At 40.9% G+C, this 21936-nt stretch overlaps 1 protein-coding gene across 1 annotated transcript in view; it reads right to left on the bottom strand.

The window, feature by feature from the left end:
- Positions 1–21936, bottom strand: part of npy2rl (neuropeptide Y receptor Y2, like) — a 93417-nt gene that overhangs the window by 60278 nt on the left and 11203 nt on the right. The window contains exon 3 of the mRNA XM_018663244.2: positions 16921–17001. The gene's annotated coding sequence lies outside the window, so the exon portion shown is untranslated. The remainder of the gene's footprint in view (positions 1–16920; positions 17002–21936) is intronic.

Here is a 21936-nt window from a genome sequence, read left to right as displayed (position 1 = left end):
CTTATCTGCAACAAACAGATTATCTCTTAAAACACTCTGACTCTTTGTGACTGTATGTACGGTGTGCATTAAAAAATATACAGCAGGGTGCTCACTGTAGGAGACAGTTTAACAATACAGATATATGTGTTCATATAAAGTAAATAAGACCAGAGACCAGGCTGTAAGTGTGTGTGTCTACTGGAAAAACATAAAGAAGATAAGACAAAACAGCATAAATATACTGTAACTAAAGAAAATGTCCAGTTTGTATAAGAAGAACTTAGAGTACGAAATGAAGGTGAATGTTATTTTGAATTATTAAATATGAGCTTATCCAGCAGCAGGAACATGGTACAGTTAGTGTTTTTCAGATGGGTTTTTGCCCTGGATTTTGCCTCTCAGGCTACAGACAAGCTGCCTTACCTACATAAAAAATAAACAAAAAAAAATAGATACATCAAAGTCTTTTCAGGAAATCTTTTATGGTTAATGGTTAAATTGGAGGAATATTTATTTTAAACGGACTCTTACAGGCTATTTTAAAAATGGGGTGTTTTTAAAGACGTGGATATTAATCTTTGTGGAAATGCGTGAAATATTCTATATTTGGAACAATAATCTTTGTGTATATTCCCTCAGGTCAGAGCTGGAGAAGCTGAAGAAGAAATAAACACGACTGGGAATTGGTCGTCATTTTGTCTCTCACCACTCCTCGTCCTTCATCCTGCACTCTGTTTTCTACAACTGTCATTTTTTATCCTTCACTCTCCTCATTAATTTATGTGTTTGCCTTCCTCCCTCTCTCTTATTCCCAGTTTCCTGCCTCATGACACTCGTGTCAGCCGGCTCGTTAATTAATGGAACTTAATATGCTACAGCTAAAACACTCTGACATCAAAGCAACAGCAGCACAAAGACTTTTTATTCTTTGTACTTTATAATAAGCAGTGAAGAAGAGAGTCCATGTGAGATCTACCTCCACAGTGTTGTTTTTTACTAGAAGCCAACAGTTAGCATGCTAGCTGTTGGCTAATCTAGGAATTCAGAACAAAGCAGCTGGGTCATTAATTAGCCGACAGCAGACATTCCTTGATGTCTCTGTGTCTGCCACAGTTCACGAAACACCCACAATTCATGAACTTACTGGGGTTTACTTCTGCTTACTGAGAAGGTTTGGTTTAGAGCACATTAACTGTACGATTCACGCTACATTTTTCATCCTGAAAAGACTGTCATCTAGAATTTAATCAGTGTCTTCTGTCATTAGACATACAGGGCATTCAGACTGATTGTCTAACACTGGACACACATCTAATTCTGCTCTGAAACCAATGCAGTCATTAAACCAGCAGAAAAAAAGATGAACTGGAGACGACCAGCACATCTTCTTTCTCTCTTTCATGAGTTTTCTTTGCAATTTATATCTAATCTGCCTCAGATCTAACGAGCATGAAAATTGGTTTTAAACGGTTTGAGGGTGTTTTATTGAATTTTACTGTATCATTTTTTTCATCTGCTATGTGGAGACGTGCAAAGGAAAAAAAACACACTTAGCTGGAAACCAATCAAGTGTCCCTACACCTCCTCCATTATCTCCTGTTTTCTCTGCTTGTATACAGACGTGTCACTCTTTTTCCTCCTCTCCTTCACTCTATCACTCCTCAATCTTCCTGTTATCAGGGCTTTACGTTGTTATCTGCTGAAATGGATAGATAAGGGAAGCAAACATACAGCCACAAGCGCTATAGCTCATTCCCTAACCAAAACACACACACACACACACACACACAGAGTTATGTACAATCAGCCCTGGTCTAAACAGCCTATAATGGTGATTGGCAGAGACGGGCAATCTCTGGTTGGTTTATAGAAAACCAGTTTAGAGGAAAAATCCTGATGAGGAAGAAAACAAGATGAACATGGATCTCGCACACACATAATACACACAATGCTTTTATACATCTGAGTATCAAACCTGCACAGAGTAATCCCGTTTATCAGATGCTCATAAAGCACAAAAAGAGAAATATTCAATAATAGTGATGTACATGTTGATAAAGATGGAACCTCAGTTAAATGATCCATCCACTGTTTTTTCCTCAGTTTTTAAAAACATCTTGTTCCCATTCTCCTACAGTGTTTCCAATTTCCACAAACATTCTCACTTTACAAACTGTCCCCACTTTTAAAATTGTCCCCACTTGTCAGAAAATTCTCTTCTTTTTCACAAATGTCCACACTTGCAAAAAGTTCTCACTTTTCAGAAATGTCCTCAGAGCCAGTGTCTAAAACTCAGATTGGTCCTCACAAAGATAGGAAGCAGAAGAGTGTGCACACACAATGACATAATCTCCCTCTCACACACACACACACACACACACACACACACACACACACCAAACCCACATCAGAGGAGAATAACAGTGTGTGTGTGTGAAGTAGAGCAGAGCTGACTGAGCGCGCTCAGTGAGTCCACCCTCACCACACAGATTAAAGGCAGAAACGATCTTCCAGTATCCACAGTGAGTTCAGTGTTTCATACATTATACAGTGAATATAAACCTTTCAGTAAGGCACTGGTTGAGGTTAATGTGTTGCAGTTTTAATAAATGAATGTTATAATAACGGTCTTTATGATGTGAGTGTCCTCTCCCTTGAACCCAGTTGGCCTGATGTGCTTCTGCTTCACGGCCTGATTTTTGTCATTTGCCCAGAATGACTTCTGACTTTCTACAGCTCTGACTACAAGGCTTGACATTTACAGTTTGATCTTTCTGATTTTCTTTTCTCCACTCATCAATCTTTGCTGCTGCTGCTGCTGGAAAACACAGAGTGACTGGTTGAGTCTCATGTCTGGACAGTTTATATGTGAGGAATTCAAGGTTTCTAACTAGCTGATCAAATATTAATGCAAGTTAATGAAACTGAACTTCGATCCTCAGGTTTAAAGAGCTCAGAAGACTTTCAAGTGCTCAGAAAATGTAAAACTTGATAATTTATAATGATTAGGAAGACTCCATCTGCTGATGAAGATCATGTGATATGATGAAAGCTTCAGATCAGCCAAAAAACGGACCCTGAGGTGAGACTGTTTCCGCAACTGCTGCTATCAAAGAATTAATTGGGGAGATTTTTTCCTTTGAAAGTTAAATCTTCTAAAATATCTTATTACAGAGCCAGGCTGTTCCCTTTTTCCAGTCTTAATGCTAAGCTATTATTAAGCATGCAGACGAGACAGTGGTATCGTTCTGCTCATCTAACCTTCTGCAATAAAGCCAATGAACTAATTTCCAAAAATGTCAAACTGTTTCTTGAAGGCTGTTCTGTGATCGTCCTAAAGGTCCCAGTCCACCTCTAACATGAAATTAGGAGAGCAACGATAGTTTCCTCAACGGCCTCATTTAGTCACAAACTGTTTTGTCTAACCAACAGTCTGAAACCCCACAATTTTCAGTTTACAATGATACACAACAGAGCAAAACACATGAGAAGCTGGAGCCAGTGATAAATAAATATAAATAATTGATAAATATCAAAACTGTTGACCAACCATAATCAACTGACAGTCACAGGACAAGGAAACTCTTCACATATGAAATCTAAGTCTCAGTGTACTCGAACCCCTCCCTTCTCTTCTGCAGTAACCAGGGAAGCTCTCAGAGTCAGCTCGGCCCAGTTAAATAAGGCTCTGAATACACGGATATGTCTCCATAATCTGCTTAGCGACTGGAAATGTCAGAGGGTTGACGGCCTAACATGAATTGAGCTGAGTCGGCCGTGAGCGGATCGCCTGCTGAGGAAGTCACGAGCCCTGAGAGAGTTTAATGTCGGGATCAGCGAGGGACAGTTTGAGCTTTGTAACACAAAACTGCTTCAGAGGTTCATTCTCCGACTTTTTAAAACCCCTTTCATTCTGCTCACTGCCGTGCCGGCCGCTGCACCGCTCACCTGAAAGTCATGCAGTCTCATACAGCTTCATACAGCATTTAAAAAGCCCCACCTGCACCACCACACCCACCTGTAGGCTCTGAGTCTGTGTTCATCAAGACGGGAAGTTCTTACTGTCACTCCCCAATCCCTATTGTGTTGAGCTTGGTGCATCTTTCCGGGGAGTGATGAGATTTGAAAGTAGACGCCAAAAGTCAAGATTGTACATAATCTATTGATCTGTTTCACTTGAGTTTGTTGACTTAAATAACTGATTATTGTTAAGTAAACAGTTATTTATCTACAAAACAACATTAGCATTCATCTGGTCTGAGTCCAGTATTCCCTCTCTTTTAGCTCCAGTTTTGGTCTCCACCACCTCCTGAGGGAAACATCTGCCTCTTTATCTGCTAAATGCTCCACTGTGTTCACCAGCTTGTCTCTAACTGTGTCTGTCTGCCGTTTGCTGCAGGTACTCTACATGCCGAGAACAGCTGCCTGCTACTGCTGTTGGAAACCCAGTTAATGAGAGCGCTAAGTTGTTGGCTGTGAAAAACCAAACACAAACTGCTGTCTGTGATGATGATTCTCTGTGGGTTTGTAAGAGTGAACCATTTTAAAATAGAGGTCATTTAATTTATTAATGTAAAATGATGTAAAATGTTGATTATAACAGTGTTTTGGATGGATGGATGTAAATCTCCCCTGGAGGGTTGTGAGCTGAGAGAGGAATCTGTGTCGGTGTCAAATGTTCGAGATGTAACCTTCATCTCATGGATGTCAAATGAGTTTTTATCAAATATCACCAAAATGGGCCGTGGGGCGAAGCTACGTGCCTGCACACAGGACCAAATCATTCATGGAGCATTCCTATCATCAGAGGTCAGTTTCTGTTCTGTGCTCTACTTTGTTTCTTGCTTTGGGAATTGTTGTTTTTCTCCACCATTTACAGAAAAATGTCACAACAATATTTCCCTGAGCCGACGTTTATTTGATCTGTTCTATAGGTTCTCGTTCTGAATTTGCTGTGCGAATGTAAAAAAAGAACAGTTTGTCTTATTTTGCTTGTTGGGTCTTGGTCTAGTTTCTCGTTTCCTCACATGAGTCATTACTGTTGCTTCTTATCTTGCAGCTGTTGTCCACTCTTGGTGCCTGCAGCTTTATTTTCTGACCACGTCATGAATGATGTGACCTTTCAACCCAATCAAACTCTGCCTCATTCATTTATCTCTAAGCTTCAAGAGTGTGTGCTTTAATGTGCGCGCTGCATGTGTGTGTACACTCTGTCTTATCTCAATGTACTGTATGATGATGTGTGCATGCCTGTAGGGTAGTGTTTGTGTGTGTTTGTGTGTGTGTGTACGACCAGACTCTAAATTGAGTCGCTCCTTGCTTCAAGGAGCATAATGGATTTCCTCACTCTGCAAAGTGAAATTATTAATGACAGACGAATATGGGAACAAGAACAGCACTGGAGAAAGAGGTAAAATATCTGCATCTATATAATCATTCACACTCAACAGCTAATGCTCTGCTGGTGTTCAGCTCTAAAAATAAACATTATGAGCTCCTTCTGAGCAGTTTCCTTCATTTTCCCAGTGTTTTCCAAACTTGTTAAAACTATTACTATATGTTCTCTGATCTGCCACTGCTCTAATTAGCTGATTAATGTCCACAGAGGGATTTTATCATTCCCTTTAGCACCTAAAGTACCAGCTGAGTTCAGCACAAAACCACTGAAATCTGTCAAAGTGTGAAGCTACAAGTTTTTCCTTGCGTCGTTTTTTTCAGTCATTAATCACAAAGGGTTGGTGGTTCTTTGATTTTCCATGAAAACACCTCTTGAACAGCACGTTAGGAATCTCAGATCGCCATCATTTTTGATACACACAGACACTGAATCCTTATGATATAGATTTAAAAGAAAAACGATGATTTGTTGCTTTTTCTTGGTCCAGTATTTACATTGTTCAGATATTTTCTATTATATCTGCAGGATAAGTGAGTAACAACTAAATAATACAAAATAACAAACTAAATAAAGGAGTTACAACAAATGCTTGGTACATTTGGACTGGTCTTCTTCTCCGGCTGCATACAGCAACAACAAACTCCACCAACAAGCTAGGACGGTCTGTACAGTATGTTGCCCTGAAGGCAAACAGATGACATGTTCTGCTGCTTGGATAACTCTGCCACTATGAAAACTGCAGACAACACAGATGAGATTATCAACAAACTCTTCTTGTCTAATCTGGATTTTGGCAGCAGGACTGACAGAGCAAACTATTTAGCTTCGTTACACCCACCTGGTTACAGGTGGAGTTAGAGGGTGGGTGATTCAAAGCATTGAAGACTCAAATCCAAAGCTACTGATGTGATATGCCTTCAACAAATCATGTACATGTGTAACATTTATCAAAGACTTTGGTCATGTATGAAGTTGTAACAGGGTCATTGTTCATTATCTATATTATCTATATTTTTTCGAAACAGGTTCTCTGTACTTAGGGAAGAACATGGAGGAATGAAAATTGCTAATGAATTGATAATGAAATCACTGAGTCATTCTGAAAAAGAGGCAAAGCAAATAATGGAAAGCGACTGCCTTTTCCTGGTGTTTGTGTTTGTTTGGCACAAATGGAAAAAATTAATTAAGTTGCTTAATGAAAATGAAATTCAAGTCTGAGAGCAACAAAAGGCTGATTACAAGATAGAAGAAAATGAATGAGGATGAATGTGAATCAGGACAGAAGGATGAAATGGCGAGACAGCAAAGAGAGAAAAGAGATGTGAGGGGAAAAGAAAAGTGCAAAGAAGGACACAGGAGTTAGTGGACGAGGACTTAGGCTTAGAATAGAAGGAAAAAGAGGGGATGAAGAAAGAGGAGGCGAAGAGAAAAGTAAGGAGGAAGAGAAAGAGATTCAGAAACAGTAGAGGAGAAGGAAAGAGGAATATTTAGCTGAGAGGAACTGAGGAGGAAAAAAAGCAAATAAGAGAAAGCAGAGAGAAAAGGAAAAAAGCCTGAAGATATCTGAAGACCAAAATGGAAATTTATTCAGCGGGGTCATCAGGGACAGGACGAACCCTGGAGGCTCTGTGGTTCACATAAAAAAAGACTGACGATTGACATATTTGTTGGGCTCGTCCTTTAATTTGTTCATACTGAATGATGAACATGTCTGGAACAGAGGTTGACTGATCTGTTGTCACATTGCTGTGGCTTCAGTATTCAGACACCTTTACCTTTTCTACTTAAGAGTGTTTAATATTAAAGTTTTGAAAATTTATTGGAAACTAAAAGAAAGAAGAAAGAAAGAAAGACAGAAACAAGAGGAAGAAATGAGTAGAAAGACGACTGGACGGAGGTCAGTGTTTAGGTCACTGTATATAAATATACAGTATATACATTCTCGCAAAAGACTCAACCGGAGGACAAAGTTCTCCATTTGTATTTATCTGTGTAACTGAAGATGATGGTGGTGATACATCACAGCTACACCCTCAGGATTTCACTGTGAACCTGATGTTCCTCTGCTTATCTGCCAAGACCTTTATCAAGTAGTGTTATTACAGAGGCACTGAATTCTTCATCATCTGACACTAACATATTTTTCTAATGGCTGTGTCAGTGTCACATTTTCTTAATCTCACCTAGAAATTTGGGATTAATCTCACATTTTAAATATTTTTCTTCCTCTTCTCGTACGACAGGAAAATTAGATTCTTCTCGTGTTTCTCAGTCTCATGTTACTGTAGCTCCATCAAACAGTTTCTGACGTGGTTCAGAGTCGTTCTCTGCTCATTGTCAGATCTTTATATCACCAGAAGTTGCATCACATCGCGCTTCATGTGAGGGGTTACACAGGCCAGCATCACCATGACACACTGTCAAATACTGTTACTCTGACACCGTGTGCCGCTAATGTAGGACAAACTGAGCACAGAGAAAATGTATAATGGGAGAATATTAGAGCAGCTGCGGTTCATGTTTAGACGACATTGATCCCTTCTGACTTCCAGCTACTGACTGTTTTCCTGCCAACAGAAAAATAAAAATAAAAATAGACACAAATTTGTCCCCTGATACCGGAGGATTTTTCACTTGCTTCAGCTCCACATCTTCCTGCCTGGCATGGACGTGTGTGTGTTGTTTGTTTGTTGGCATGTGGTCAGGCTGGTCGCTGTCTTTCTTCAGAGAGACAGAATACAACTGTCACGGTTGCTTGTGTTGCATCCGCCTTCTCCCTCTCATTCCCACACACACACACACACACACACACACACACAGTGACTGAGCATCGTACATGCTTCCTCGTAGCCTCCATGAATCTGTCTCAGCTCTCCGGCTCTCTGCTGTGGATTAACGGCCCCTATAGGCCCCATATTCTACCATGAAAAATGTCACACTCTGTTTCTTTTTCACCTCCTCCTTCCTCTGTTTCAGTCTGTCTCACGTTTACAACTGCTGTTTCTGCTTCTGCAGCCCTCCTCTCTGCCCTCGCTGTCAGCCTCTGTTACACAAGAGGCTGTCAAACCGCAGGGCCGCAGAGGCAGACTCAGACGCAGGCAGGCAAAGTGCATGAAGAGGTAGAAGCAAAGAAAAGATGGAGATAGATAAAAGAGGAGGAATACTCAGACGAAAAAGGAGGGCGTTCAGGTGATGTGGCGTCCCTTCAGGCAGCCGTCTGTTTGTGAACTGACTGATGGTGTGTTTACACGTCTCACTGTTAAATCTAATGAGTGCACTCAGAGCTGAGGGCAGAAGCAAAATGGATCCATTCCATAAGCCTGGAGCAGGGATGCCTGGACACAAGTCTTTCTGAGGCAATTTCAAGCACCTTATAGCTTAAAGTGAAACTTTCCCTGCAGCTCTGAACTTAACTCCACCCACATCATAATTATGAAAGAAGCTTCTGGAGAAGGGGAGGAGCATGGTCCCAAACCGTAGCAGTTTAAACCAGATCCAGCAGCACCCAAAGCTGTAGCTGTTGGGGCAAAGTGAAAGTGCAAGAGAAGATGCTGTTAGAGCACAGTTCAACCAGAAACACAGCGACTACACCTTCTTCTTTTATACAGTCTGTGGGCTACACCAACACAGAACAGCCATGCTAACAATGCTAGCTGACATAGAGGCTCCAACCCTGATAAACCCTACCCCCCACCAATCTGTGGAAGAGATGCCAGTGTTGCCTTAAGCAGCTGCAGTGAGGTCTAATGATGCTGCTGATGAACGTCGGTATTACAAACGTCTTGTATATGAACCTAATTTCAAGGAGACAGAGTTGATGTATGGGTCATTTTGGATGCTAGTAACATGTACAACACGCTATATATCTTAGAGTTAGTGTTGTGGACCTGCTGTTGGGAATTTTACAGAAAAACAAACGGCATCTTAATTTATATTAACAGGTCGTGAATGTGGCCTCATTTGTGACTAGAATCGAGTAACTCTGTGGTAATTAGAAAGCAAATGATGATGTTAATTACAGTTTGGATTTTGTTTTGTTTACCAAGTCACAGTAACCTGAGTGTGGAAACTAATCAATTTTAATTATAGAGTTACCTCAGCTTTCCCTTTGTTTACAGCCTGGTGATTGTTCACACATGGACTACTCTGGACCTCCACGATGGCACCCGACATGGTTGCTGGGTGACGGCAGTTTAAACTGACACCAGATTGAAATTCAGTGTGACAGATAAGATAGATAGATAGATAGATAGATAGATAGATAGATAGATAGATAGATAGAAAGCAGTGAAAACTAAAAAGAATGGATGAGAACAACACGACAGAAGTGGAGGAGTGGGTGGGAGGATAGAGTGACAAGATGGAAATGTCAGAGAGGAGGAAGGAAGAAAGGAACATGTGGGAGGATGAGAGGGGAGACAGAGCGATAAAATGTGGGGTTAATTAAGTAGACAAACGAGAGGAGAGAGGCAGAACATAATTAGAGGACACAGTGAGGGTAAGATATGGAGAAGAGGAAGAAAGAGAGGGGGAGGGAAGTAACAGGTAGAAATGTGAGGGCTGAAAGGGGGAAAAACATAGGAATTAAACTTGTAAGACAGGAAATGGGTAAGATCGGATCAGGAAGAAAGAAGAGGAAGGTGAAGGTATAGATGGACGACGAATGGATGAGAAAGCACAGAGGAGAGAGGACAGCACATCTGCTGTCTGTCATCTCTTTAAGCCCCGTCAATGATGGACCAATTATCCACAGGCGCATAATCCCATCCTACACTTACAGCTAAATACCATGAGCACCACACACACACACACACACAGTGTAGTAATGTCCAATAGCAGAGAATCTTAATGGAAAACATTTGTGTCAAAGTGTAAATAATCATCATATTTGTCATATAGAACATCACATGATAATGCAGCAGATGTGCCTGGAAACGCTCTGAACGCTGCACTTACAGCTCCATCAACACTTCCTGCAGCGGGCTGTCTCTTAAACCAAGAGTCATTAACACAGGATGGAAGATACTGGAGGTCACTGATGGCAGCAATCACAGTTTTATGCAAATACATGCTTTTTATGTATATCACTGACATTCCTGCAGCTTCAGTTTGTTTCATATGACTCAAGATGACAGCCTACAGCCTAGATATACCTGGAAGTGGAGGTGAACAGTTTGATGAGGTTCATAGCAGCCAAATTAGATTTTTGGTGGTCCTGCTACTTATATTGTTTTTACTGTGTGATGTTTGGTCAGGGTCTACTGGGCATGTAGAGCTACATGCACGTCCCCTCAGGGTTACTGCCAGCACTTAATAAAACTTAATGAGCACTTAAGAACAGTCAGTGGCAGTAGGGACAGAGTCGAGTGGCACAGATTTCCAACTGTGTTGTGGATTATATCATACTGTGAATAATTTTCTGTGGACCTTTGGATTACCCAGAGATAAACAGCAGCATTTCATGTTGAATATTTGTGAGCATTACATTTATTTTGTACAAGGGAATTGGATTGATAAAGCATTTTTGCCTAAAAGCTTCTGTGCTGCACCAGGTCTAGGATCCCAAAAAGATAACATTAGTAGAATTTATTTTTGTAGAGAATATAACAGAAAGTTTACTGCATTAAGTTAATTGAAAATGGCCACCCATGACCCTCCAGAACAGCTCCTAGGTTCTTCAAGTATTCCACCAAAGCTATTTTTACGAGAGCTATCTACAGGCAGTCTAAAGACAGGACGGATTCTCATGAAGATACAGATGAATTTTAGAGCAGGAGTAGTACCAGTGAATATAGAGACAGAAATAGTTCCTGTCAAGATATAGGGGAGTTCCAGGAAACAGGGTAAGTTTCCATTAAGTTTCCATCGACTGTCTTGCAAATCAAATTGAGTTCCAGAGGACAGTACACGTTTCCATCAAGATCCAGATGAGTTCCAGAGAAAAGGACTAAACTCTTTTTGAGTCCAAATCAACTCCAGAAAAAAAGGACTAGTTGCTGTGAGACTACAGATCAGCTCCAGAGGACAGATGTAGTTTCTTTTAATGATCCAACTGAGTTTCTATTTTTCAGATACAGATGGGTTCCAGAGGACAGGACTTCCCTTGGAGAGCTAGAAGAGTTAATGTGTTAATATCCAGATGGAGTCCTTAGAGAATTTCTCATTTATATCAAATATTATTCCTGAAGATAGGAGCAGCTTCTATTAAGATTTTTAGAGAGATCAGATCCAGATTAGTTCTTCTTCCCATACAGGAGTTAGAATCCAGAAAAAATCCAGATTAGTCCCAAAAAACAGCTTTTCTCGGAGATTCAGATAAACTGGAGGACCATGAATTTGTTTATTTTTCCTTGTGTAATTAGGGTCAAAGCCTGCTGTGGGTCTCTTACATGCTGTCAACTCTTGCAGTTGCACCACTCGCCCAGGATTAATTATCCTGTATTCAGAATCTCGATTTTCATTTTGAAATGAAGAGAGGTCAAGACATAGGTTTTCATGCCTCCATGTAAGGAAGTTAACAAGGAAAGATGATAACGAGACTGCCATTCTCTGCCTGACAAAGGCCTAATAGGGTGCACAAATTAAAAAGACCATGCAACATTTGCCTTCTCTCCAGGGGAGCTGAGTAGTGCTGTGGTAAGTAAAGACATTTCAGAGTTGATTAACAAAAGCTCCATTCGAAGTTTTGTGACTTTTAGCATTTCAATTTGGTGTTGCAAAAAGGAGTTAATGGGTAAAGGCTGCGAACAGGACAGTGAAATAAAGAGATGACTGTCTAAGATATAGCTCAGCAAAATTTGTGAGACTGTCCATTTCTGCTTTTTGATGAATTTGATAAGCTGTCCTCTGGGAACAAGAACAGACACCCCAAAATGAAAAGACATTTAGGAAAAGATATTTTCCATACAGAAATGCATTACTCTCTTTCTAAACTGAAAATCCTCTCTACCAGGAACTGCACTGATTTACATAAATGCACATAAAGTTGTAAACGCCATAGACGCTCGTATAGAGACAAACATATTCATATTTATTTTTGAAATATACTCAAGTGAAAGCAAATTTCCAAGATTGGGGTGATAACATTTTGTTTCGCTTCTTTTCAATAGGGAGAGACAGAGTTGTCACAAGCACACACACAGGCTCGATTAGCAGATTGGTAAGACTTCCAGGAAATGGAATAAGCTCTAAAATAAACGTGATGAGAGACAGCACAACAAGGCAGAGAGTGAAAATTTTGGATGCAGAAGGAAAAGCAGAAAAGTGGAGGAGGAGGATAATGGAATGATAAGAAGTGACGCTTTTGAGAGTGTCGGGGTGTGAAAATGAATTGGAAAGCATAATAAGATCATTGCAAATAGGATGATAATAGCGTGGTGAGAGGTAGGGATTGGTCAGAAGGAAGAAGAGACTGACAAGGGTTTAAATGATGAAGAAAAAATGCAGAGAGAAGTGATAACCAAGTGGGACAACTGAGGAACGAAGCAGGAGACAGAATAAAGAGCCAACAGGGCAGTAAGGGAAAGAAAGTTAAACCCAGCAGATTTCAATTATACAGAGAAAATTGAGTTTATTCAGTTCAACAAATGACATGAGGGCAGAGAGAGAAGGCAGTGTGGGCAGAGAATGGACTGACAGACAGATAGATGGATGAATGCATGCATATATTAACAATCTGTCTACCTACTCTCTAGATATTTCCATGCTCATATCGATCACTGTTCTATATATATGGTCAGTGAACAGAAAAATATAAAAACTACATTTGCAAAAAGAAAATAGGTTTTGATATATTAAAATGTGCAGGAGATTCGTTTCTACATTTTCTTTGAATGTGAACAAATTACTGAAAATCCCTAAGTGACCATGTGTGCCGGAGCAGCAACAGCATCAGCAGCTGCAGGACGACCGGAAGAATTCAATCTCAAAAGTGAATAACTAACAGACCCCAGTACAAAACTGCCCATTCAATATATTCTACTGTGTTGAAAGAGGCAAGGGCTGTTGGTCGAAAACATGGAAGCAATCAGATGGCTTAGGCTATGATAACTTACAGCCAGACCACATCGTGATGAATTCAGCCTGAATATCTAACAAAACCAGAACAGAAACATCTCCTGGCCATCTGAAGAGGGAGAGGTTTATCTTTGAATTGCCTCTGCAAAAGTGTTTCTCCATCTTTTCTCCTCTGAGACATTATATGTGATGCTATGGTACACAAATAACCTCCACTTGACTTCACGTGACACACACTGAGTCCATTAATAGCTGTACAACAGCAGCTTGATGCACACCAAGGGGATTAACCAAGAATCCTTCAAGGGAGTGATGGGTACATCTGATAAGACTCTCTGTAAAGGCAAGAACCAAATGAGCCATACCATCCATATGACATGAATAACCCTTGTGATTAACTAAAGACAGGAGCATCAACCATCAACAGATCAATTAGCTGAACTTTGCAGGTGCAGCTGCTCCAACTAAAAACAAAAAACCAATTTCAGGACACCTTGTTGAACAGACGGGTACAACGTCACATGACCACGGACGGCGAGAAATAATTTAAATTAGCCAAGTCATCCAAGGAGGGAATGTTCTGAATCACCTCTCAGGAAGTTTCATCCAACTTTGTTGTAGGTCTCTAAAGGCCACAGAGACACTGTATGTAATATTGTGATATAAAAATAACCTTCACTGGACTCCATTCCTCCAAGGGAGTGATGGGTTCTTTTAACAAGATCAGGCTCCCTGTAAGAGCATGAATCACGAAGGAATGGTTATAGGAACAGTAATGAATGTGACATTAATAAAATTTGGGATGATCTGAGCACAGCCGCTGCAGAAAGGAGCATCCGACCATCAAATGTCAACAAGCTGAGTGCAGCAGGTCTAAGGAAGGTGAAAGCTGCTGCAGCAAAGTACAGATCAGACTGTTTGAACAACTCCTCACAAGACTCGCATTTTCAAAATGAATCCATACTTTTACGACAGCAATCCTCTGAGAGAAAGGACGTCCAGCCATGCACAGAGATAACCTCGTTTGCAGACCCAATGCCACATAAATTCATATTCTGAACCTGTTCAGTCCGAAGCCAAGTTTTCCTGCATCTAATGACACATTAACTGTAAATGCTATGAGAGTGAGAGTGTCTCCTGCATACCTTCACACCTGCTGTCATTAAGAATCGTAAATGTCATTAAGGAAATATGGAGATGTGACACTGTGCCCCTAAATGAACCCAAGGAAGAAATGTAGACTTCATTTTCTGAACATGAACATCCATTTTCAAGAGAAAAATACCATTACCTGAAATGCACTACTGAATACTAAAACACTGAGGATATGGTCTGCTGAGGTATTAATTTGTCAACTCAGTTGTTCCCCATTTTTTCTTTCTTTAGACTCATCCTTTCTCAACTTTTTCAACATTACATTTTCTGTAAAAAAAAAAAAAAAAGTTAGGCGTTGAGCATGGTGAGCAATGTTAATCCCACCAAATTCAAAGTCACAAAAAAAAGATGTCAATAAAATTTAGTGGAAATTTTCAAAATGAGCCAGAGAAGCAAATAAGTTTAAGTCTAGTGATAATTAAACCAGCCACACTGCCTCATTCTGGTCTTTCATCAGCATAAAAGGTCACATGCTCATTGACCTCCACTGGTCACCCATGGCCACCAGAATCAAATCCAAGTCACTAATGCTGCCTACAGAGACTCCTGGGTCTGGACCCGTCTACCTGAACAAGGCGTTCTCAGTCCAGACTCTTCTGGTTTGTGGTTCCAGCTCCCAGATACTATCAGAGCAGGAGCGTCCCTCTCTATCTCTTGAAAACTCATGTCTTCTGAGAGCACCTCCTGTCCTAACACCTCTAACACCCTGACATGTCAAACAGCACTTACTGTGCTCTTGCTTAATTTATCTCCTTGCATTTTGCCTTATTTAATAGATTTAGCACTTAGTACTTACTTCAAAGTCTCCTACTGCACTGAAGCTTTAGTGCTGTCCCTCACTTGTAAGTCCCATTGGATAAAATGTAAAATTAATAATATGAGTAATTTGACTGGAATATTTACAGCTGTTTGAGACATTTTGTAACTAACAGACAAAAACCCAAAAGAGACATATACAGTTTCAAAACAGCCATACAAACACAACAACCCTGCTCCATAGACCATTCAATAAGTTCCCTCAATTTCAGGCCTGTTACACTGAGTCATGAGGCAGCGCTTGGGAACAGAAAACCCCTTTAATGAGTTCCCACAATAGCCCATGTCACATTAAGTGGATACACATCTTCAGGTTTCCTGTTATGTGCATATTGTGATATGAACGTAACATTGTGGGAACATAGGAATGACTGTGAAGGGAACATCAGTGAGTGGAGAAAATGTAAAACTCATCTGTGTTGCTGTAAGTGACACTACTTCATGAGCTATTTGAAACCCTAGTCCATTTTTTTCCCTCTTCACTAACTCCACTTAACCACTGACATTTAATTAAAACCTTAGTGATGAATGAATCACTATTTCAGAGTCTCTTAAAGAGTTGCGACTGCCTTAACTGAACAGATATCCTTACAAAGACAGAAGACTGTATACATTTCACTCCACATAAATAAAAGACTGTACTTTCTGTCATGGTTCTGTTACACTTTAACTTGAGTGGGTGGAAATTAGAAGAGTTCCTTTAATAAATAATTATAACTTGAATGGAGACTAATGACTATGATGGCATAGCACAGAGAGAGGTCATTGAAATACCATCAGATGCATGTGCAGACCTGCAGAGTTGTGATTAAAAACAATATTTTAATGGAGTGGAGAATAATGTTGAGTTCCTTCATGACAGTTTTAATCATGTTGGGCTTTAATAAGGTCACGTTGCTCATTATTCACCACAAAGCAGGCAGGCAGCTGTTGGGCCAAACATAAACTGGAATCATTAACCCTTCAGATCAGCAAATTACCTTATTATCGTTGGAAATTTTGACCTTTAGGGAGAATGGCTCGATCGCTCTGACCGCTGTTAAGATTTTAAACACAAAAGTGCAACAACTTTTAGAGACGAACATGTTTAATTATATTTCCATTAATCTCAGATCAGGGCCGTCAGTGTTAGGAAAGTTGGGGGTCTAATTGGTAATTGGGAAACTTTGTCATGGACCAGATGTGAGTTTCAACTTTCAACTTTTCGCACGTTTTTTTTTCCCTCTGGAATCACTGAACAAACAACCTCTATGAGTAAAGAATCTGAGAACTTCTCAACCACCAGTCTGTCGTTTACATCAGGACATCGTTCGATTCTCGTGAACACGATATCTCAGGAACACCTTGAGGAAATTTCTTCAAATCTGGACAAACTTCCACTCGACACAAGGATGGACTAATCAGAATTGGTGGTTAGAGGTCAAAGGTCAAGACCACTGTGACTTAAGAAACACATTTTTGCGATAACTCAGAAGCATACAACCACAAGGTTTTTCTAGTTTTTCACATTATTTTTCTTAGTACATGGGAATAGTGTAAAGAGAAGTACTCACAGTGCTACTTTGCTCTGGTGATTGGAGTCTGGATGTGCAGCGACGAGCTGAGCACTACACTGTACGTGTGTTTTCTGTTGTCTAAGAGAAAAATAAAAGGTGAAAAGTGAGTCTCTCACATCTATAATCAATGCACACAAACACATGAAAAAGCATAAGACAGATTGGTGACTTGATTAGCAGCTCATCAAACAGTCATTATGTAAAAGATGTAGAACTCAGCAGGTGATAAATCAGTCCTGCTTCATCTTCAAGATTCAAGATTATACCAACTACAGCACCTTTTTAAAAAGCCTCACTTTTACTATGTGAACCTGCTCCACAATCCTGCCTCAAATACATATTCAATAAGGACGGAGGCTCCTCAGAGGAGGCAAACTGAATGTGGCCATAGGCATAGAGCCTTTCAGTGGCTCTTATTAAGGAAGTCATTAGCAGTCCAGTGATGGCCTGACTGCTTGATGATGTCTTTTTGGAGTTCTGCTCAGGATTGCCATGGCAGGTTTCTAATGAGGCTCCTGCTTTGGCTTTTTGATAAATAAATGAGCTCTGTAGCATATGGAGATCTGTGCACGTTACTCTGCAAGGAAATCTGCACAAATGCAATTTTTTAAACCATTTTGGAACCACAGTTACAGTTAGAATAAACAGAGATTGTGCAGATTTAAAGTTCAGATATTAAGTGCTGTGGTTTATTTTTTTAGGGGGGGGGGGGCTTTTTAACCACAGATGATGTTTTCCAGCTGAGATTTAAGTGAAAACCCTGCTGGGAAAAGATCCAGATACTTCTGGACTGGACCCTCTACTACTGTAATATTTTTTAAAAGGGGATGTCACGATGTATAATCCCATGAATCCATCAATCAGACTTTCAATAACCAGGATTTCAGACTCTCCCTTCGTGCAGCAGAGACGCAGCCAGAAGTCATTGTTTTCCACGTGGTGACCCGAGAGCATCGAGGCCGTCATCCGTCCCGAGCACCGCAAATCATTACGGCATCATGCTTTGTGTCTTAATGTGCGTGTGTGTGAGAGCTGGCTAATGAGCGACTCTGCACATGTGGAAACGTCCCTGCAGCAGCTCATAGAAAGCACAGCGAGTCCCCGGAGAGCTTCACACTGCTCTGAAAAGGGACCACTAATGTGTGTGTGTGTGTGTGTGTGTGTGTGTGTGTGTGTGTGTGTGTGTTGAGCCATGCTTCTGTGTCCACTTGCTTTTGTTGCTGCGTTTTTTTAATTTCATCTGATCACCTTTGGACTGTGGCGGCTCACAGAGAGAGGGAAACACAGACACCTGTCAGAGTTCGACAGAAAATAAAGAACACACACACACACACACACACACACACACACACACACACACACACACAGGTCAGCAGCATTGGGAGCAGTTTTTGTCCATAGTAACAATATGCATGCACAGTATGTAAATACAGACGTACATGAAGCTGTTTTCTATCTCAGACAGATCAGGAAGCTTCACACACACGTCCAACATTTCCAAACTAAAAAATGAGTGTTGTATAAAGAAAATAAAAGAAAATGAAAAAGCTCCAGTTTCTGTGTCACACACATAGAGTAGCTGCTGGTGGCAAAACAGCGTCATCCATGAACAAGATTTATTCCTCTGCAGTGGCAGTAAACGCAACACGACTCTGCTGCATTCAGAGTTTAAGAGATATTCAGAGCTGACGAACAGTAACATTAACGATGATACACAGCGACGAACTGACACACACACACACACACACACACACACACACACAGCAGAGCCGCTCAGCTGCCACACAGGTCCCCACACAGTGAGTCTCAGAGGACCGTCAGTGTGTGTGACTGACCATGTTACACTGAGCAGTGATCAGTTACCACGTGTTTCTGCTGCTTAATGTCACTCATGTTCAACGTTGTATCTGAGCAGAAAATGCTGTTTTCACTCAGAACAGGTTTTATTTTGTTGCCTGTAGCAACATATGTAAACCAAACTGTGTGTGTACGTGTGTGTAAAGAGTTTTGCTGCTTGGCTAGTTGCTACCTGGCAGAGGAATGACACGGTGCTAAGTTTCTTCTGAAACTGCTGGTTGGTTGACTGGTTGCTCAGTCGTCCAAAGCAGCAGCTTGTTGGTTGATAAGTTGTTGATACAGTAAGTGAAGAAGGATGCAGGATTAAAATGAGTGTGGTGACTTATTTTAAACTGGTAACCTGTACATTTCTACAAAAAGCAGTTTGCACGTCAGATATAAACTCATTAAAACTATTCAGGCTCAGAGGAAAATGGAGACATTTTATAAATGAAAAAGTGTTTTTGGTTCTGATTAAAATGTCAAATAAATACAAACATGGGTAAATGTTGCATTGTGTGTATTATTAATCATTGATCTATGATTTAACATCAGTGGCCGAGGGAACAGTCTTCAATTGTGGTTGTGGGGATCATCCCATTCTCCCAGCGTCAAGAGCTCCGAGTGGGAAAACAACAACTCACATGGCCAGGGTGAAAACAGATTGGCACAAACTTGATGCCAGATGGATCCAAATGTCTGGTGCCACAGTGCTGTTTGACCAGCAAGCACTACTTGGCATTTTGTCAAGTATTGTTGTCGTCATTGGCTCATCGTTGGCAGGAGTTAGTGTTTCTTCTAAAGAGGAGAGTAACTACAGTCATTAGAGGAACAACCTGCATCTGTCCAAAGCTGCTGCTGCTGTTTCTCCACCTCAGAAACACCAGTGTAAATACCAGTAATAAAATGTGTATTTATACAGTGTCTTTCCAAACAGTGTGTTTCACATGGGCTAATCACTGACAGCAACAGTAACACATGGCTTAGAAGGAGGAGAAAAACAAAAATACAAAGTAAAAACACTGCGAGTGCTGCCACTGAGAAGCTGTTTTTCTAAATCAATAAGCAGAATCAAAGACCAGGTTTCAGATCCTGAACCCGTTTCAAATCACAAATAGATGCCCACAGGGTGATGAGACGCTCGCTCTCTTAAAAACAAATAGATGAGATTCAAATAAATAAAACAGCAGCAATAACCAGGAGGTGAAGCAAATATTAAACCCAGGCGACTGCGTCTCTGCCTCTGCTTTTGTTTTGAAGAAAATGCATATTTATTGTTCTGGAGTTCGTCTTTAAAAGAAAGCGTCAGGTGGGGAATTTTAATTTGAGTTATCGTCAGTCGTGGTGTCAGAATAGCTCATGGCTCAAACAATAGATGTTGCACTGTTTTCTAAGATCACACTGAAAAGCTCGTTACGTGACAGAACGAAGACCTAAGACCAGAGGCAGCACTTTCAGGCCTCCTCTAAAAACAGATAAAAAGAATAGTTAGAAAAGAAAATATCTCAATCTGAGACTTAAGGTTCAAAACACATGTAGTGAATGAAGATCCTCAAAAAGCCTGGAGTCTTAGGATTCCTGTGTTTGATTCTGATCGACTGTGTTGCTTTGTTGAGGATGTGAGAGAAAAGAAAGCGATGAAAAAAGACTGTGGGAGTGAGGAAATGAAGGGGGAGGAGAAGAAACCAGAGGGAAGGAGAGGGTGAGGAGGACGAGCCGAGTATGAATTCTGATTCCTCTTCGTTGCGTAACGGGATTATTTGTGGCGAAGCACAGGAGGTAACGACGAGAGCAGAGATCAGATCCTCTGTGATGATGAGCGACTGTACGATCTACAGGACGTATACTCCACTTCATCAGCTAAAGGAGCCTTTCCACATCCACCCACACATACATCCTCAAACACACAGCCCCCCCCACGTCTCCGTCTGTCAGTAGATTAAAGAGCTGCACCACCTGCTGAGAGACATCAGACTTTTATTTTCTTTGTGTCTCTTCAGGGAAACGACATGTTGCTTCAGATCAGGAGCCTGAAGCTGTGCGGAGGCTTCCTGAGACATGGGTGGTGTTTTCAGATCTGAATCCAGATTATACAAGTGTGCAGTTTTCTCTGGTCCCAAGATTATGTTAATCTGCAGTGATCTGCACCAGTGGGAACCAAGATCATTTTAGTCTGTTCATCATCTACGCCTGTCAAGATCATATGAGTCAGCAGTCTCCAACTCCACACAGAAAAGCTTCGAACCACAGGCGACAGTACGAACCACTGAACCACCATGGCGCCATATCCACCACCAATCAGAATCCACCAGTTGTGATCAAGGCTATGTTCATCTGTATTAATCTGTACCAATCAATAATCAATGATCATTCGTTTGCATCTGTCATCTCCACCAATTAGAATCAAAATGTCACTGTGTGGTCACCTCAACCAATCAGGATTAAGATTTTAACCTGTGGTCATTTCAGTCAATCTAACAACACGTTCATATCACTCTATAATTGTAGTTATATATAATATATAGTCGTGGTTATCTTTGACAGTCAATATCCAGATCATGTTAATCTGCAGTCAACTGCACCAACATGAGGCTGTTGATCGTCTACACCTAACTGAAGCCAGTTTATGAGTCAACAGTCTCCACCAACTGGAATCGAGATTAGGTTTGTCAGCAGTCGTCTGCTCGTCACCACAGGATCTACGAATCCGTCCGATCAGATCACCTGCAGATAAAGATCTGCTCCAACAAACCAGTCTGATTCACCTGCAGTCTGAACAAAGCCTTCAACACCAAACCATGGAAGACACAGAGAGATCAAACAGTCAGTGCATCAGAGGCTGAAATGTTCATTTCACCTGCAACATAAACAGACTGGATTCCATTTAGCTGTGAGCGACGTGTCGCCGTCATTCAGCTTTCCCTCAAACATAAACAGACTGGAAAATTAAACCAGGAATATATATTTCATTTGGAGGCTGTGGCATGTTCACACACACACACACACACACACACACACACACACAGTCAACATGGCAGCTGGATTGTTGAGGGGCAGGATTAAGAGCAGTTAGTATTTATGAGGGTGAAGGCTTTCTCCTCCACTGTCTTAATGTCACGCCTCCCACTGTGTGTGTGCTTGTGTGTGGCTTCATTTTAAAGGTGTGTGACCTTATAT

Source organism: Lates calcarifer, unplaced genomic scaffold (genome assembly GCF_001640805.2).
Source record: "Lates calcarifer isolate ASB-BC8 unplaced genomic scaffold, TLL_Latcal_v3 scaffold_37_80, whole genome shotgun sequence".
NCBI classification, from domain to species: Eukaryota; Metazoa; Chordata; class Actinopteri; family Centropomidae; genus Lates; species Lates calcarifer.
The sequence above is the reverse complement of the archived record's forward strand: the minus strand, read 5'-3'. Positions and strand labels throughout refer to the sequence as shown.